The sequence below is a fragment of the Dromaius novaehollandiae genome, chromosome Z (genome assembly GCF_036370855.1).
Source record: "Dromaius novaehollandiae isolate bDroNov1 chromosome Z, bDroNov1.hap1, whole genome shotgun sequence".
Lineage (NCBI taxonomy): Eukaryota > Metazoa > Chordata > Aves > Casuariiformes > Dromaiidae > Dromaius > Dromaius novaehollandiae.
Window position 1 is genome coordinate 47,852,490 of NC_088132.1, and position 19,500 is coordinate 47,871,989.

The 19,500-nt window shown below is 39.5% G+C and overlaps 2 long non-coding RNA genes across 5 annotated transcripts in view; one reads left to right on the top strand and one right to left on the bottom strand.

The window, feature by feature from the left end:
* LOC135325060 (uncharacterized) overlaps positions 1-17,347 on the top strand; it is a 56,918-nt gene extending 39,571 nt beyond the window's left edge. Inside the window, exon 3 of the long non-coding RNA XR_010386282.1 lies at positions 17,169-17,347. This is a non-coding gene — a long non-coding RNA (uncharacterized LOC135325060). The remainder of the gene's footprint in view (positions 1-17,168) is intronic.
* LOC112980264 (uncharacterized) overlaps positions 1-19,500 on the bottom strand; it is a 490,489-nt gene that overhangs the window by 18,844 nt on the left and 452,145 nt on the right. For all 4 annotated transcript variants that reach the window (XR_010386267.1, XR_010386268.1, XR_010386266.1 and 1 more), the window contains 2 exons: positions 7,913-7,996; positions 6,729-6,804 (listed from right to left, as the gene is read on the bottom strand). This is a non-coding gene — a long non-coding RNA (uncharacterized LOC112980264). The remainder of the gene's footprint in view (positions 1-6,728; positions 6,805-7,912; positions 7,997-19,500) is intronic.

Sequence of the window (19,500 nt, forward strand, 5' to 3'; positions counted from 1 at the left end):
GCTTTATATGTGATACTGTAGATTAAAAATATGTAACTTTTGCTGGAAACACACTTTAAACACAGAATTTAAACATAACCTTTTCCAGAACAGGACTCCCATTGACTACCTTGGTGTTAGCATGATTGGTGGCAAAATCTGCCCTTTTTGCTGATTGCAGTGCTATAATGCTGACATCCTCTTAGGGCTGCAGGTAGAGGAATGTATGTGCACATGCACACGTGCACACATACACACAGAGAACAAGTCATGACATCAGATTTAATTTGCAGGAAATTGCATTCACAAAGAATCTCAGCCCAGATGGCAGGTGAGCTTAGTCTCCCATATCCAAAAATAACTGTGCTCAGTACCCTTAAGGCAAATGTACTTTCTTCACAATTTTTTGGTGGTTGCCCTGACAAACTGTCACACCTTTCATCAAACTCAGCACAAAATGAAAGGAAAAATATACAGGAAAAATAACAGCAATAGCATCAGCCCCAAAACAAGACCCAGGTACTGTCCTCCTTCTCTCTATATAAAACCAGCAAATTCTTTTCACCTTTCAAAGTAGTTTGGATGTATAAAATAACTGAAGCTACAGGGAGCTTTTTTTCCTCAAGCAACTTACAAAATTGCTGTGTGTGCTATGACCAGTTTAGCTTACTGCTTGGGAGATTGCCAGAGATTTTCCTGGAGGGGAGCTTGTTGGGTTTGCCTTCCCTGCACAGCACTATGATAAAGTAATGGTAATCCAAAGGGGCCTCGCCAACTCTTTCTCAGTGAAGATACCTTCCTTATTACTCAAGCTCCATGGCTTTTTGCTGTTGTTTGTTTTTACATTTGTGGATGGTTATCTTATTGCTACAATAGTAATTGAACTGAACATAACTGAAGTTTAAACAGAAAACAAGGGAATAGCAGTATCCGAATGTCTTTTCATTCTATTCATCTACTTCTACACTATTAATCCTTGCACAAAACAGTAATAGAAGAGACCGCTTCACAGAGATCACCTACTAATAACAAGCCACGCTTCCAGCAGCATGGGGCAAATCAGCACAGCGGAAACCTCTGCTCCCTTTGATTGCTCTGCCCTGGGATCAGTGACTGCAGAACATTGCTTTGCCCGGCAGAGAGGCCTTCCCGGCCCATTGCTGCAGTGGATTCCTCCCTCCTTTATGAACCTGCTCTCCCATTTCCTCATTCAGTTCAGTCACAAGATGAAACGGGGCATCCCAAGTGGCAAGGCAGCCCAATTTCTAGAAGTTTTGGCATGTTCTGGTGTGCTATGGAAATCTCTGTGCAAAAAACACCGAGTGTGCTTTTACCAGAGGCTGCTAAGGCTCTGATAATGGAGCTAATCACGCTGGTCGGGTCTGCGCTGTGACACAGCGGTGATGATGGCACTAATAGCTTATTGACTGGCTCTGGCTGAGTAGCCTGCGAAGCATCATTTAATCACCGAAGAATAGCAATTCAGGCTGCCCAGAACAAAGGGCAACAGCTGATTCACAGCCAGAAGGATTTCTTCCTCACAAAGGGGCATGAACTGTAGCAAAGTATGGGGATTACTGCACCATGGTGCTTTACAAGCCAAAACCGCACACTTCATGTGATAAGGCTTATCAAAAGATATTAATTTACAATAAACTTTTCCTGAAGGACTGACACAAAGCCTGCAGCACACTGCACTAGGCACAAGACTCTTAAGAGAAATGCTTTCTGACCATGATTTTACATGCTTGTCTCAAAGCCTTGGGAAGTAAGAAAGAATCAGCTGAGAAGTCAGCTGTGTAGTGAGCTGGAAAAACTACACTCATTTCACCGTTTATGCACACCGCTACTGACACAGGGACTAGCTGGTTGTCAGCAACATGCCTTAGCAGCACATCAGGCACCTAGGTGTATTCAGGCAAAACCACAGTGCTCATGGTCAAAACACAGTTCTTCTACCTGACATCTATATTCATTCACCCACACTCTCTTCCTGGATTAGTGCTTTCAAAAGGGAAGTGCCTCAGTTCATTTGCCTGGGAGATCAGGCAAATGTTATTGATGACTAATCCAATTAGTAGATTTTCTCTCAAAGATTCAGATTAAAATGCAAAAAGATCCAGCTGGGGTTTATTCCTCAGTATTTTAGAATGGTACCTTGTAATTTACCTTGTAAATAATAATTCAGGATGCTTCTCTCTTCAGTTTGTGGACTCCTCAGCAATCAGCACCAGAAGTGATTCTAACTCTGGCCAGCCACCATGTTAAAATACACAAGAAACCCCCCCTTTCCCTTCAGATGAATTATTGTATAATGAATTAAACCTGCTTGCAATAGGCTCTTTTAAAAAAAAAAACAACAACAACAAAAAAAAACCCCTACTTTTCATATCATCAAAGAGGCTAAAGATCACTCCTTTAGAGTGCAGATAGCTTTATATCATGGTTTGTTCACAGAGACATTTTTTTTTGTAGTGATTGTACAGCGACTAACCCAGTATGGCTCTGGTTTCATCTTCCAGAAAGTACCACAATACAAAAACAGTGATGACTCAGATAACTAAATAAGTCAACATCAGTGACTAAATGAGTCACCTTCCAAACCTGAAAAACAGAATTAGAGTGAGATACGTGTTTGATAGACACTGGTGTAGCTCCAATGTCAGTCAAGTTTTCCTGATTTACTACATTCAGAGAAACTTAAATGACTAAATTCTACACATTTTAAAATCTGAATAAACTTAACAATCAGAGCAAGGTACTAATTTGAGTTAAAGTCATTCTTTCATATATTTTTGAGTAGAGGAGGACTCTAGAAAATAAGTGCCCTGGAGCAAAAAATACTTGACTAATACTTTTCTCATCTGGAAAGGGGGGTTTTTGTAATGGAGTAGCTGACACAATGGCAACTAATGATGGTGAGTGGTGGCATTACAATAATTGGCAGCTTGCAGCGACCAAAGCCATTCACCTGAATTATTTATGGGTAAAAACTGACAGGAATTTCATAAGAGCAAATAAGGCAAGTCTAGGGGGTGTCATTTACATGAAGCAATCACATCTGATTGACGGGGGACTCAGCTGCAGCTGATGCTTTAAAAGCCCCTGGGAAGGGTGTATTTCATGACAGTCACACATCCTTTGTTGTACTTCATCACGGCTTAATTATTCGTTCATCATTGCCAAGAGTGTCCTGACATAAAGAGGAACTATTCAGGGCATGCTGTTTGTTTTAAAATAATTCAGCCGTGTGTGTGAGCATGTGGTGCCACATTAGAATAGGAAATTATCCCCCCTTTCTTTTGCACAAAAGGCTTTTCTTGTCTTGTACCATCATTTCTCACCCAAGGGAAACTCCAGGAGACTGGGGTTCCTTTTCCATTGTTCCTAAGTACACAGAAAGCAGGCAGCCTAGCAGACCAGTTGTTTTACATCAAGGGCTGCAGGCTCACTGGGAAAGTCAGGAGAGAGATTAAGGTAATAAGCACGTAAAATACATCTTAAAGATCCTTTATTTGAGATCCCGGAAATAGAGGAGTGTGGTTTTGTGTCAGACTCTGGACAGATGTCCAAGTCGCCAAGCCACCCTCGGCACTGGCAGCTTCGTGGCTCGCAGCAAGGAGCCCACGAGGGATGCAGTCCAAGCTGCTTTCTCAGCTCCAGTGACTCTCCTAACTAGGCTCAAGATGCCCTAGCAAAACAGCTTGGGAAAGCTCACACTACCGCTGTCTGTGCTCTGACCACGCGTGGGTTACTAAGGGCTGGCTCTCGCCCCCGAGGTTTTGCAGCGCTAATGCTTGTTCAGGTTGCCCCATTGTGGAATTTGTCATGAAAAGCTTCCTTAGAAATTCAATTTTTGAGGGAAAAAAACCAAAATCTTCTTGAGTTAAGCTACTGAGGTGGGTTTGTACCACTCCACTTCTTCCTTTCACCACAATTTTTGGAGTAACAGACCAAGTGATCACCATAACGAGTTACAAACAACATGGTTTGAGCTGCTCCCAGACAGTGGTTTTCCTCTTACTGAAACCGCACTACCCAGCCACACGTATTACGCTGCTTAACACTGGTTTTATTGGTTTGCTCAGAGAAAATACAGACAGCTTTGCTTTGTTGCCAGAGCAAAGGGTTACATGTCCTGAGAACCGATACCACCCCTGATGCACACTGGAAAACTTCCAGTTGTGTTCTGGAAAACCTGATGGCACAGAGAACCATGAAGAAATAGTTTTGGCCAATCCAGATAAACTCCACTGAGGGACTGCAAAAACATAGGAACGTGTATTATTTCTAGAAGGACATCTGTTCAAGGTCATGGGTTTATGGCTGCACTGAAACAGGGCTAATTATTCCAGTTACTAAGCAGGCTCTCAGTTAGTGATGCACACACACAAATCATACTGACGGCAAGCTGCATCTGCAGCTGTGTACAAATGGGTTAATATTATAACTCCCAGAGAGCATAAAAGAGCTCTATTCTGCTCCCACCAGAGTCAGCAGGAATTTGACCATTATCTTAGAGAAGCTGACTTAAACCAGGAAAAATAAAACAATGGAAAATGAGTTTAAAGCCTGTAAAGTCTGGGCTCTGCTGAAACTGAATCAATGAGTACTGTTAGTCTTTAGCAGTTCTGATGAGACCACTTGGACAGGTATCTAAATAACAGTACCTAAATGTATGCATTTACATAAGAAAGCGTTGGCTTTCTTGTTTACACACCTTCACTTTACCTTCTTTTTATCCCCTTTACTGCACAAAAATACAGTTACACACACTCTTGTATGTGGTGGATGGACTGTTAGATGCTGAAAATTTTACCTTCATCTTTTCTACCTTTTCATTAAAAAATTTGCTCTTTAAATATTTATTCCACCTTGAAGTCACACATTTTTAGTTTTGCAGGGATATGTTTTAGGTGGTCTGGAGGCAAAGCACTGTTGGTAAGTGTACACTGAACAGTATTTGAGCAAAGTAATGATTATATGTAGTGATCAATCAACTGAATTTTATTTTTGAAGAGATGAATGAATATATTCATATGTATAGACATTTCTAACCATCCCTCTTTGTGTCCTCTATTTGTTCAGTTCTTCAGAGCTGCATAGACTGTGAGGCCAAACGGATCATACACACTGACAGCTTGCTTAATTATGTGCTGAACTTTTCAGCACTGACTGCAGATTGAGATTCAACAGCAATAGCTGAACAAGAGTATTACTGTTTTTAGAGAAACAACCAACCTGGATTAAACATTTTCCCATGATGAGAAATCCATCAGAACCCTTGTAAAGTTGTTCTCCTGATTAGTTACAGTTAAAAACCAATAACTTAACATTCTACTGGAGATTTTTCCAGCAATCCTTGCAGATTTTTAGATCTTTACCTGACAGCTACATGGTCCTTCCATCACCAGATATCAAGCAGGGCCTTGCCAGACACCCAAGCCTGTGTTGTCCCTTCAAACCTGGTAATAATAGTGTCCTGCCATTGGCCTGGAGGATGAGGATGTAGCTGATCTGGAACTCTTGAGGGTAGATTTTTGTTGGCTTCATAACAACGCACTGAGGTCATGAGGGTGCTAACCCAAGCAGACTCTCAGTCTAATCCAGAGACCCTTATCCAGTGTGAGGATACAGTACAACAGAGGAAAGTGTGGCCATTCCTGGAGCCTACTCTCACTGAGAAGTATTCACCTTCAGTCCTTGGCACCAAACTTGCACGTGGAGGTGTTGATGACACCAGAAACCAATACAGTTGCAAATGCATCCATTTTTCTAATCTCATTTTACCTGTTGTTTATCTAAAATCATGCAAGTCCTTCTAGATACAAGATGTTCCACAGTTCATCCACCACTACGCACCCCTCAGTGCTTTTTAGCAAAAGTTTTTCACTTTCTTCAGTCTTTACCATCCCCTTTTTGTGGCATACAAGCCACATCTTGGTTTTTCTTTTCACAGACTATCAAAATACTTGAAAGCATGTTCAGATTCTATTGATTTTTGGAGGGAAAGCATGCAAAAAAATTGTTACATTGTAAAATATGTCCACACAGAAAGGATAGAAATTCAAATTGATTTTTTATGCCACCAACATCTGCTGCTCAGTTCATTGTTAAACTTTCCCCTCAGGATCTACAGATGATGTTGCCTATGCCACTGCACCATCACCATGATGACTCCTGTGCTCCTGAACTAAGATTCCCATGAATTGCAATTAGCATTGAAAAAAAATCTATTCATCAGCCCTTTTGCCAGAAAAGCATGAAGTGTTCCAGTCACTCTTAGGTATCTGATGATGATTAGCTGGACTTCTGGAACACAGAGTGATAATCTGCCACCAACCCTAAATTTAGAACAACAAGTATGGAAATAAATATCTGCACTTTGCTGAATCATTTAATTCAAACAAGGCTATCTTCTAACTTCTGTCTGGATAGAACTAAACAACAGGAATCTCACCCATTGCATTAGTGCAGTCCCATTAAAGAGGGCAGTCTTGCACAGTATGTAGGGCCACATTATCTACACATAATAGGATGATGTAGAGTGAATTAACAGCTTGAGTCTCACTGATTTGATGTAGAAAACAAAAGCCATATAGGAATTTTCTTAAGATAATACCAAAACTGTTAAAATGCTAGCCAGAAGAGAAAAAAAACCACATAATCAAAAATATATATATATATATTACTTCATGTGTACATGGCATTACTCAAGTTCTTCTAACACAGGTACTGATTATACCTACCTTAGTCTAGCTGTATGCTCCAGCTGAGGACTCTGCTTTGGTTGTGAGGCAGTGTTGTAATAGTTCAGAAAACCTGCTGCAGTTGAAGAAATACATTCACTGATATTTCCATTCTAACTGTTATTCATAGTGGTATGTATCCAAAATAATTGTGCAGTAATTACATAAATGAGCCATTGATCTTCACTGGACACTTTCAGTTACATCATTGCAATATTCAGACCAATACAGATAAGACAATTTGTATTTGGGAAATAGGTATTTAACATGTAGTAGGCAGGACATACAAATAGTGGCAAAACACAGACTCTCCTCTTACCAGTCATTGAATCTGATAAGTGGTAAAAGAAAACCTGAAGATCTTTCTTCTTTTTAGAGGAAAGAGACAGATAAGGAAAAAAAACCCCAAACCCTCCTTTTCTAAGCAACTATGGAGCTTTCCTTCACCTACATCCCTGTCTTTCTGTTCTCTCCCTTTTATTCTTCGTGGTATACCCTCAGTTTAATTAGCTCCAGATGTAGCCCCTTACCCCAACCGAATCTGTTTCTCAAGCCCTACAGATTTTCTAATTAAACTAGGTTAAGAACTGTGTCATAGCGTGGGTGACTTTGGAGCAAGTATCCAGAGGCCTTGCAGATCTACAGAAAGGCAGAGTATCTCCTCACAGTCACGTTTATTGTTTTTCCTTTCACTTTTTAATACCAAGACATAAAAGTACAAATTATATCATATTGAAGATTATCTGGGCTAGAAGAACTGTGCATTTTTGCTTCAACAAGAAGATACATTATCTCTGAGTTCATTATCTCTGAGTTCATTGAGTTCATGATGTGTTCATCTTGAGGGAAGAATAAACAAAAACTGGGAAGTTCAAAAAGGCAATTCGACATATATCTTTATCATAGTAGAACACAGAAAATAGTAACGCCACTCAGGAGGACTGACTATGTTTTGTACTAAAAATTATCTTGTAGTTGGAATGGCTCAAATTCATTACAAACCTTTCATTTTGAAATGCTGGGTGATAAAATTGTTTTTCAGCGGCAGTCAGCTGATAAAAGACAAACTTCAAATGTGGATTTATGCAGTCAGTGAAAAGAACAATGACATGAGTGAAGGAAACATTGTGGAAGCTTACAGTACTGAAGAGTTATAGCAGTGGGAGGATATAGAGTAGCGTTACCATTGTGATAGCCATCACTGTGGGAGAAACTGATGATTCAGCCAGCACACCAAATTCTTTGAATCCCAGTCATATAGGCATTCGCTGGGGAGAAAAAAATAAAATGTGGGTTAGTCAATTATTGCTCTGGTTTGTGCTTCTGAAATGCAGCTTGTCAACAGTGAAGCAACTGTTAGACTGACATACAATACGCTTAAGAACAGAGCTAAGAAAATACAAATTTTATTTTGTAGGAAATTCTGATTCTTTGGTTGTATTTCTCAACACAAAATCAAATGAAAGGTTGAAATAGTATGTTTTTCCACTGAATGGAATGTGGAAACATAATATATTTGACTATAGTGAAATATATTTTTATTAAAGTTAAGCAGTAATATTTTATAATCAAAATTGTAATACCCAATGTGTAAACAAACCAGAAATACTGAGCGTTGAATCAGTTCTGCAATGATACACATTTTCCTGTAATGGCATACAGTCTCCTGGAGCCACTGAGAGAGGTACAGATTTCTTTCTCTGCAGGGACTTCTTGGCCAGAGTAGGTTCCTTTTGCAATGCTCTGAACCATGTACCTTGGTCATTAGAGGGAAGACCTCATTTCATCACAGGAAATGTAATTTAGACAGGCAACACAGCTCGTAGCAGGAAAAAAAGGCTATTGGGTATTCACAACTGCCTTTGAGCTACATAAGCAAATACTGATTATAATGAATTAATTTGTTGTTTCTGAGGCTAGTCAACAAATCAGAGTTTTTCAGGGTAGGCTTCAGGCGAGGTAGTATCATCACAAAGCATTTCCTTTAGACTTCCTTCAACATTAAACACATGGAGGGGGGGAACAAAGTTTGCCTGCAGAAAGCTCTAGTCTACAGAATATTTGCCATTTAGTAGCTACCTCTGTGGGAGATTTCTGCTAGGTTTGACAAAAAGGAGAGATTTGGTAATGAATTTATAGTGCAGGTGGAGTGGCAGAAGTACTCAGCACTGCACGCTGTGGGCAGGAGAGGTGGCTTGGTCCGCATGCCTCTGAGCACCAGAGTACGAGCCACTTCCCTGGCACGAGCTGAGTGTGCGCAAAGGCACAGAACAAGAATTCTCCAAATTGGGTTTGAGGAAATCTGAACATTGCCGTGTCTCATTTTCTTGAACAATCAATATGCATTGGCAGAACATGGCCTAACAACTGAGGATCAAATTTTCATTTTAGGGGATTTTTTTAGTCTTTCATTTGTTTAACAACTCCAGGAATAAAATACGCAAGGAAGACAAACTCTTTTTCTATGCCCTCCAGGTAGAAATGAAAAAGAACATCTCCTGGAACACTGTATTGATATCTCTATTGAAGCTAGCATGGAAATGATCAGTTTATCAGTATTTTTTTTCTTTTAGAGGACTTTAGGCCCATCCTTTGCTTTGTGGGTTAACTAGTACATGTGTATATAATTCAGCTCTCAGCACAGCAGTATCTGCTCTTTTCTTTCCTCTCAACTACGTAAATTTATTTTTCAGATACACAGTTCAAGGAAAGGAGATTTCCAAGCAAATGCCTAACAAAATAAACTCCTGTAATAGATCAGTTAGAGTAGAACAGATGATTGGCTAAAAGCATCTATTTCACCGAGTTATTTGCCTCTGGATGTCCTCCCCTTTCAGATGATTGGTGATGCAGAATTATAGTGCTTGGAGCTTGAACAGATAGCTGGGCCCAAACAATCACAATGAACTTCCATAATCTGCAGTCAGATTTTTGTTTGTTTTTGTTAGCACTGGAGTTAAATTTTTCCTTTTGCATTAGAAGAATCTGATAAAGTAAATTGTAACACTGGTGCTGCTTCGAGAATCTAGTGATTCCTGATCATTGCACGCCTTGAAAATTCAAGGAAGCAATTGTATTTCTTCCTCAGTAAAAGAACAAAGTACAACCTACATATGAGTTTTAAAATATTCCTTAGGTATGCTGGCAGGGGAGAGGGGCGTTCAGTGGAGAACATGGCAAAATGTTGCTTGTTGGTGCAAGGGAAATTTTTCCAAGATTAACGGGAAGATGAACTGCTTTGACATGATGTCATCATAAATTTCTATTACTTGATTTTCTTTCCTTCTCAGTCCAGCTGTGAACACATAATTTCTTCTGCTACAGGCAGTAATTATATGAGTTAAAACAAATGAAACTACATAAGGGCAGAAGGTATAGCTAAAAGTCGCTTTTTTAGATAAAAAATGAAAATCAGCACACTACAAAGGTGAATAAACAGCCGAAACTAATCTCATATATAAACTGCTGGAATTTTGTCCTCAGAAATTCGTAAAGGGAAAAAATAATCAATCTTTGAAGTATGGCTCGAAAGGTGACTCGATAAGACTTAAGTTTTCTTGTCCAATAGAATGAATTCCTCTATACGAATCTGTGCTTGGTTCATTTCAGCTATCCATATCTTAACTTGAAATTTCTTTTCAGTGTATGTGTTCTTCATAGTTCAAGAGATCTGATCAAACTGCAACTCCAAGAGAGGGAAAATAGGCCTGCTTGCTTATCTCAACATATTTGTTTATAGTTAAGTTTTTTATTGTTAAGTTGAACTCAGTTAGTCAAATTAATGAAGCCTCACACAAGGAAAAGGTTCCAGGTTAAGTTTACAGAACTGATTGTTAGGGGGAAAAAAGCTTGCTTTTAAAATGAAGTTACTTAATATGGAAATGGATTATAAAATCTGCACATTATCTACCTTATAGTGCTTTTAGGCATCTGGAATGTATTTCTTGACCTTTTTTGTCCAGGATAGCCAGGTCATTTACAGAGAATGTAGAGTTCTGTGGTAGACTCAATAACGTAACGTAAGGGGGCAGAGCTATCTTCTTGACCAGAACTAAACGTGGGTTTCAAAATTCTGCGTAAATGTAGGTCTGCTGATAATTGATGCTGAACAAATGAATCTTGATAGTTCAGTGTGGGCAAAAGAAAGCTGGAATCACTCCAGATGAAAGTAATCAAGTTTGGAGGAGGACAAGATTTTCAGAGACCTCTGACAGTAAAAAAGCTGGCAGAGAAAATTTAAGTTGTATTTTATATAATTGAGTTACCCAGCAAAGTTAAGTGCAGGAACAGAGATTAATTTAATATCCACATGGCCACCTTGGAGTAATTTCATTTGCCTAGGAAGGCTACCGAAACTCTCCACTCCATAGGGCAGTCTCGCACACCTGGATTCTTCCAAGACACAGAATGTCATGAGAGATGTTACAGAGCTATGAAGTAGATCCACTGTGTTAAGACGCATGATGCCAATCCAATCACTGTGAAATATAATAGAGCGGTATAATCATAGGTTTACAGAATGTCATGGACTGAAATGACTTAAAAATTATGGGAGGGACATAAGATTTAGAAAATGTAAAGTTGTTTCTATCTTGCAGAGTTTGATTTGTATTAATATTCTACAATTTTTTTCTGTTGTTATTATAGAAAATTTCTTTAACTGAAAACCAACCTTTGCTTTAGGAATTCTCAGATTATTTGTTTTTCATCAGTTTAAGTTAAAAAATGACCTGGAAAGATTAATGGAAAACAAATACATTTTTATCAAATAACTTTTAGAACCATTTTTGGCTTTGTTAGAGATACCAGTCAATTTACACTAAAAAACCATGATGATCATTCTGGAGAAAGAAAATTCTTGAAAAAGGCTGTTTCATCCTCTAATCTAATGTCCTTCTATTTCAGCTAGTACATCTTTCAATTATTTGCCCAAATTCATTAAGCCCATAGCTCAAGAAGGAAGTTTCTAGTATTTCTTTTGTAAGACATGAAATGTAATACTATTTATCATCAGAAACACTTCATGATGTTCTCTACATTTCCTTTTGCCAACTAATCTAAGCAATTCTTACTTTTATTTACGTATACACTTGTATACAGGCTTGTAAACTATCAGCACACCCTCTTTCGTATTTTTAATAAATAATTACAGACTTAGATCTTTCTTCATTTCTCAGTCTGTCATTTTTTGTTACTGATTTTCTCACTCCACTGCCGTCAAATACTTTTTGGTATTTTTTGCAGATAGAGCATAGTCTTTTTTATGAGGTGCCATTAGTTTTTAAGGAGAGGAAATATTGCCTCCTTGATACATGATATGATAAGACATCTGTTTAAGTTGGCCCAAATTCATAATGGAATGAATTGAGATGAGAGAAACAGCCAGTATATTTCAGACGTTTCTCTCTCATTAAATGCCTGTGTCAGATGACTGCTCATGACCTGCATTTTCTATTTAAATCTCTCTTGAAAACATTTTATTCATGTTTCTATCTTTCAAGGAATTCTTGTATTACCTGCATATTATTATGAGCATTTACACCATGTTCTCAAAGTCACCGAGAAATTTAATATGTTTGCCTCTTCCCAAACATCCCTATTGATATCAAATAAAGCTGAGCTTCAAGCTAAATCAGTACAACATGTGCTGGTTGCCTGAATCAGACTCAATATATTCCTACTTTTTGCTGTTACTTATTTGAAATCTTTCTGCTGTTTTTCCACGCATCTGTAAAGTCATTTGCAAAACAACTTGAGTTTTCAGGCAATACTTTTTTACTTTATTAAATGCTCAGTAAAGTCTACATCGTTATTCTAACACTTTTTGTTCATAGAGCAAGGACCCAAACCTGAGAAGAACTCAGAGGAGGTGAACTCACTCGAAATTGCTTCTGTACTAGCAAACCCCTCCAAAGATGGTGCACTGCACTTCTGGGAATTGCAACTAAAATCCATTGTTCATTAAAAAAATACCATACTTGTCTGAACTAGTTTTCAGACTATATTCTTCACAAACACACAATGTATTGCTCATGAAAATATGTTTTACGTTCTAGTCTCTTACACAGCTCCTGAAGGAGCAGAAAACTAGATTTTTTTTAATTTACCCATAGATTATTGAGTTATATGCTTCATTTTTATCCAGTAGGTGCTGAGAGTTGCTTCTCTTCTTTCTTGACAAACTCCTGCACAGCTATAGAGCTCCAGTTGCAAATGGCTTAGAAAAGTTAAATGAGGAGCACCTTCAAGTCTGTTAGGTATTCCTGATGTCCTTGGCAGACAGTTTGAACAGATCTGTTGATTTGCATGTATTTAGCTTCTCCAAAGTGTTCCTTTAGGCCTTTTTATCAACTGCTTATCGACAGTTGCTTTATTACTTCTAAATTTCTGGGCAAAAACGTATCCCCTCAAAGTTAATGGGAATCTAGTCATCGACTTCAATGGGACTGAGATTTTATCCTATACCTGTGTCTACTCAGTCTTAAAGACAGACCTGAACAAAAAAGCCAAGTAGCTTCAATATGTTAATTATCATTTATGATGCTTAACACCTCCTTTCTTAGTGTACACCTACTTTCTTTCCTGTATTTGCTTGTTCTTTACATGTAAGGAGGCTTTGTAAGGACCCTCCTTATTTCCTTAACACCTTTGGCAAGAATTAACTAAGTGTGCTTTCCGCTGCCCTTAAATTTTCCTTGCCAACACTGGCAGCTTCTTGTAGAGTTCACTCCTCCGTTTTCAATATGGATTAGTTTGTTTTTTCACCATTGCAAATATGAGGCAACCATCTTAAAACATTATACTCAGCTCCTTTTCACAGCCAGCAGGATTTTTCCAAAGAGCGATTTTTCCTTAGGTGATTCAGAAGATGTTTTGGTTTTGGAGGTGCTCTTTCTGCCATTTTCATAAAAATTGTTGTCTATAATTTCAGGAGGCTTCCAAGCCCCAAGCTCAGACAGTGTTTCCACTGTTCTGTGCACTGTACAAACACAAAGTAAAAACATCCCTGTTCCATTTTCCTCAGTTTTGGGCTGCCCAAAATTGTTTGAATGCCTATGGTGTTGATGGTAGCTCACCCTTTTCTTCATCAGCTCTGGCAGTTCACTCTTTGCACTCTTTTTGTGATTATAGGCTGCTGTTTAGAAGGGTTTTGTTTTTATCCATGTGACAGACACATCTAGAAAAGTCTGACATTCAGAGTGTATGACTTATTATTAGTTAGGACATACAAAGTCCACACATTTATTATCATAAGCTTTTAGCCATTCATTTCACACCGTGGGTTGTATAAACTCTCTTTAGTAATGCCTGACATTCTTTAGCTTTCATCTCTTGTTTTATGCTTTACTTACAAAAGGGTTTTTTTTCCTCCACCCCCCTCTTTTTTAATATCCTAGACAACTATGGCAAACTGTTAAGCCTGGCTTTCATCGGCTCTTTATGTATGTGCATGACTTTGAATATTTTCCTTTATGCTGAACTCTGTATTTCCTTGTTGACTTGTGCCTCTTTAGGAGTGATAAATCAGCAGAGCAGGCATTATGCCTCAGTGCAGAGGCGGTAAGAGAGAACGGGCCATCCACTGAAAACAAATGCAGAATGACTATTCTTTCCTAGTGAAACTAATCCATATCAGTCCTAGCTGAGGTGTCACACCCGGGAGCACATCAAAGCTTCATGTTAAAGGAAGATGTCAGCTTTAGGATTAAGCGCTAGTGTTTGTTGCCTTTGATTTTAACCAACACTCACTACCTACAGAAGTCAGTTTTAACACCTGTGTTAGGATGGAAATAGTTCAGAGGCTCAAGAGACTCACTTACTTCTACACTTTGAAATGGAAAGGTTGGAAGCTTTCCTGCTGATAACTTAAATGGAGGACCAGGATGTATAAATAATGCACTAGGAAGAGAATAGTTGTGTTTGATAGAGAAAGATATTACAAAGCATCAATCAGTTTACTAGTCATGCTGATGATTCACATAAGGAAAATATGTAAGGATATGCTGAAGATAGAGTAAAAGTTATAGAACAGAGATGCTGAGATAGGTAATGAAGGGATGCAAGTGTGTGCACAGGGAGATGGCATTGCAGGCTCTAGGTAAATAAGAACCCAGTCGCATTTCTTCTTTACAGAAAATAGATGAAAAGAAATTCAGATTTCTATGTTGTAGCTGTCCTCTGCCTGCATCTTTTCCCAGCACTGCTAAAACAGCGTCTGAGGGTTATATTTTCTAGTGCCAAGCCTCTGCAAATTAGAGAAAAGTTTTCTATTTAAAGTAATTACTTACAAATACATTGAAAGAATTTAAAGTATGCAGAGTCAAGATGTCATAACTTAGGAAATGCAAAAGTAAAGTTTGTGTGTGCAATTTTTTTGGCCCTGTTTGTGTATGAATTATGAGACTAATTCCAGTTACATAACCACATGCTTTTTTCACCTCACAAACAACAGCTACTTAGTATTTTGTTTCATAGTCATTACTGAATAGGTGGTTGAGAGCTCATTTATTGCCTGCTATCCTGTCTTTGCACTGAAGGCAGAATTATTAATATCCTTGTGAACATTTCATGAATTCATCAGTATAATATGTAAAGAGTCCTTCACAAATGATTCACGTTTTTTCACAGTACTTTATACTGAGATGAGAGATACCATTATTCCCATTTCTGACATAAAGCTGATGCTTTCCAGCAAATGGAGGTATTTTAGGCCCAGCTTCGTAGCTTGAAAACCTATCCAGGTGGTTCCAGCTGATGCTCTAAGAGATGTATTATTCAAACCCATAGGTCTTCCAGTAGACTAGTACTTAGATAACTTTCTAAGATTGCAGGAAAGCTGGGGTTAATTGGTTGGAAGTTTCGGGCTACTCAATTCAAATTTCAAATCAGCATCTTCAAATTCATATTTCTTATCTTCCAGGAGAAGGCTCTAGTCATAGCATACATACATAGAATACACGGAGATTTTTCTCCACCCCTAGTGCTAAATATCATGTTGCTTAGTAGCAATTCACTAAGTGGTTCAAACAGGGAGTTAAAAAGTTCATTCAGTTCTGATACTTAATGATTACGTTGCTTGCAGAAATGCAATGCAAATCATACGAAAAATGGTAGTTAAACAAAAAAATACATAACAGCACCAGTTCAGATGTATTTTCACAGGGCTAACAAAAAGCACGTCCATGAGTCAAACACCTTCTTCCCTTTAACTCCACCATGCTCCACCATACAAACACCAGCTCCAAAATACTGCCTGCCATCCTAGAGCTGCTCAGGTAGAAAGGGTATCAAGACAGCAAGCAGGGAAAAAACACTACTGTTGTAGACCTTGTTCTGAGAAATTCATGAATTTGGAATTCAATCTGGAATTTCCCCTTCCCCCCCAAATATCAGGTTGCCCTTGAGCACAGAGCCACTATATGAAATTTTATTTCATTGTCTAAAGTTTGGAAAAAGATAAACAATTGAAAACCAAGTCTTACAGTGGGAGATGCTACTATTCCTTCCTGTCACTTAACTGAGTTTTGTAGACATAGTTTTGCCTTCACCAGTGCTCTGACTACAACTTTATTTGCAGACACCTACCGTGTGAGTACTGATGCCCACCTATGGGAAATGGTATTGAAATAAGAGCTATATCATGTTTCCCACTTTATCACCAAAGACAAGTATTCTAATACACAAGGATGATTCAACATACCTCATCTTCAGCAATCAATTTTGACTACCTCGCCGGAAAGCCAAGAGTGCAACTTGCTCAATTTTCTGCTGTCAGAATTAGTACTGACACAGACAGTTACCTGAACAGCTAACATAATAGCAAACAGGATAGAGAAACCTATTGTAATGGGCTGGGTTAAACCTCTGATACAGGCATTTGGTCACTGCCCTTAATTCAAGGCAAATCTAAAAGCCATTTAGTTGAGCAGCAAGAGGAGCAAAAGACAGAACGATCAGTACAGATAGGAAAGAAGGCATGAAGGTAGCATAAGAAACACTGGTCATGTTGCCTCGAGAATAATCACAAAGATAGAAAGTCTTTAGCACAGGTGCTGGGTGAAGGATAGCAAAGAAGCAAAATACTGATTCTCTGTTGTCTGTTCTTCCTGGAGCCTCTGAAAGACAACTTAGTGCAGCCTTCGTAAATAAACAAGGTTACATACGTGTTACCTGCTCCATCTCCTCCCAATGGAAGCACCAGCAGGGTCCTGAACTTTGGCTAACCATTCAGGTCAGAAAAGGGTAACATTATAATGCTTCTGATCCACATATAAAGAATTTTGGAGGCCATTGCCTAGTATATTACCTCAGCAAACATGCACTTTGACATGTAATTTGTTTCCAATAATAATATTATGATTGCCTCTAAGTTAAGCTTTCTGCAGTTAATATTGGTGAACTGTTTGCTATTTAAATACAACTTTGACTTTCCATCTTCAGGACTGCCAAATCAAATCTTTCCGCAGGAAGCAGAAGAACAAGTTAAGGAAAGAGCCTGAGACCTTCCAGTGTCCGTGGATCTTTCCACTGAAACTTCTGGCAAAGTTCTGTGACCTCTGTTTAATCTAAGGGTTGCGTCAGCTGACAATATTGCTAAAATTAAAATAAAAATATAGCCAAGAAACCCTAACTAATTCTTTGGTTGAGTCCAAAGTCCTTCATTAAACTTTTTAAAAGAGTTCAGGCAAAGCAAATAGTTAAATGCTATAATAACCTTGTAACTCCAAGAGGTCCAAAGATTTGAGCTATTTCTAAATGTCCCCTGAGAGTACAAGGACTGATGCTCAACACAGATTCACTTCTACTCTGGAACTCTAAAATCCAACGGGAGCACTGCAAATAGTGTTTTATGCTTTAGCAAGGAACTTAATGCCATCCTGCTGTACCCAGGGTCATACAAATTACCTTTGCCAGTCAATTTATGATACATTTCCAGACATTTAACCAAGACATAATCCATATAAGAAATCCATAATGAAAACAAAAATAGTAATAGCAAAACCGTATCAACAATTACTTGAAAACGTCTTTCATTGTCATAGACTAGTTCTTTTTTTTTATGATATTGCCATTTAACAATAAAGTGGTTGGAGCTGCCAGGGCCTGCTGCACACTCTTCCCCCACTGTAGGAGCTTAGCTCTCTGCGCCAAGGCCAGCTCTGACAAGAGTGAGCTGTCTCAGAAGCCTCGGCCAGCCTTGGGGGAGAAAAAAATGGGCAGAAGCCTTGGGGACGCCTTCCCCTCCTTCCCTTGGGAGCTGCTTTTGAGCCGAAGCTCTCCTGCTTGGTGCCCGCCTGAGCTATACTGCAGCTGCACCACAACCATGTCCATGGCTGGCCACGTACCACCTTGATCCAGACCCTGGCCTTGACCCCAGACTCCCTTCCCGGTGCAATCTCAGCTTGTCCAGCGAGCTGCACTCTTGCTCTGCTTGGGTACTGCCATTGGATGTGTCCCGCTGGCCTTGCACGGGTGCTGCGGGGCTGTGCCTTGCGGGTGAGGCATGGCCCTGTCTGCGTGGTCATCACGCTCCGCTCCCCACTCTGCTTCCCCTTTGGAGGACCGTGGCAGAGTGTGTGAAAGAGTGCATCTCCCATGGTTGCATCAGAGTTCAATAGAAGCTATGATTGAACTACACCTCACTTCACTAGTCGGATAGTATTAGTGCTTGTGCGTTATGGGGTACACCAAGCTGAATACGAACCACTGGTGCACTCTCATTGTGAATAAGGCAAACTGCCTATGGGGTTATGCTAGGAGGAATATGGCTCGCAGACTGAGAGAAGACATTATCCCCCTCTACCCAGCATCAACGAGGCTGCACAAGGAATATTGTCCAGTTTTGGACTCCCAGTTCAAGTGGGATATAGAAAAAATAGAGAGTGGCCATTGGAGTCCAAGCTGGTCAGAGATCAAGAGCATGTGTCCTGTGTGGAGACGCTGAGGGAGCTGGATTTGTTTAATATGGCGAAGAGGATAAGGGGCAATGTAATAGGTAATACAAATATTGGAAGGGTAGTTACAAACATGATGGAACCAAACTCTTCTCTGGAGGGCCAGACAACATAACACGGGCACATGTTGCAGCTTGGGAGTTTCAGATTGATCATTAGGAAAGTTTTCCTCACTAGGAGGTTGGGCAGGACTCAGCAAGGCAGAGCCCTGGCTGACCCGACCAAAGGCTGATGATAGTCCCACAGCAAGCTGGGGGACTACAGGCCCCTTGCAACCAACATTTCTGTAATTCTCTGAGCCCATGTTCTCTCGATGGGGGCCGAACTTCTCAATGATGAACAGTATTCTTTCCATGGTTAAAAGTGTATTTTTTTTTACATTTTACATTTCTGTTAATGACCATAGCCATATAAAAGGTGTTTTCACCAAAAATGTGTTGGACCCTCATTATGGATTTCTAAAGCACTTGCATTATTCTTTCAGGGTAAGTCTTCAAGGCTCAGTGCAGTACTAGGAAAGGATACTCATGCTAGTTATACATAAATAACACAGACAAGCGAAGCCAAACGGTAGTTATGAAGGCTTCCTCCCTGAATAACCAACCTCGCTACTTTAGCTTGGCCCACGCAGAGCTAGCACAGCTATGCTGGTCTCAGTGCCCATGGTGCCTTGTTGAGAACTATTTCTGGTAACTCTGTAAAGCAGGAGCTTGCAGAGAGGTGCTAGCTGGCAAATGGGTCCTGAGTCTGTAGTTCATGGAGCTGGCAGTGCTGATAAGAAGCAGGAATTACTGGAGCTGTCTTAGCTATATGGAGGA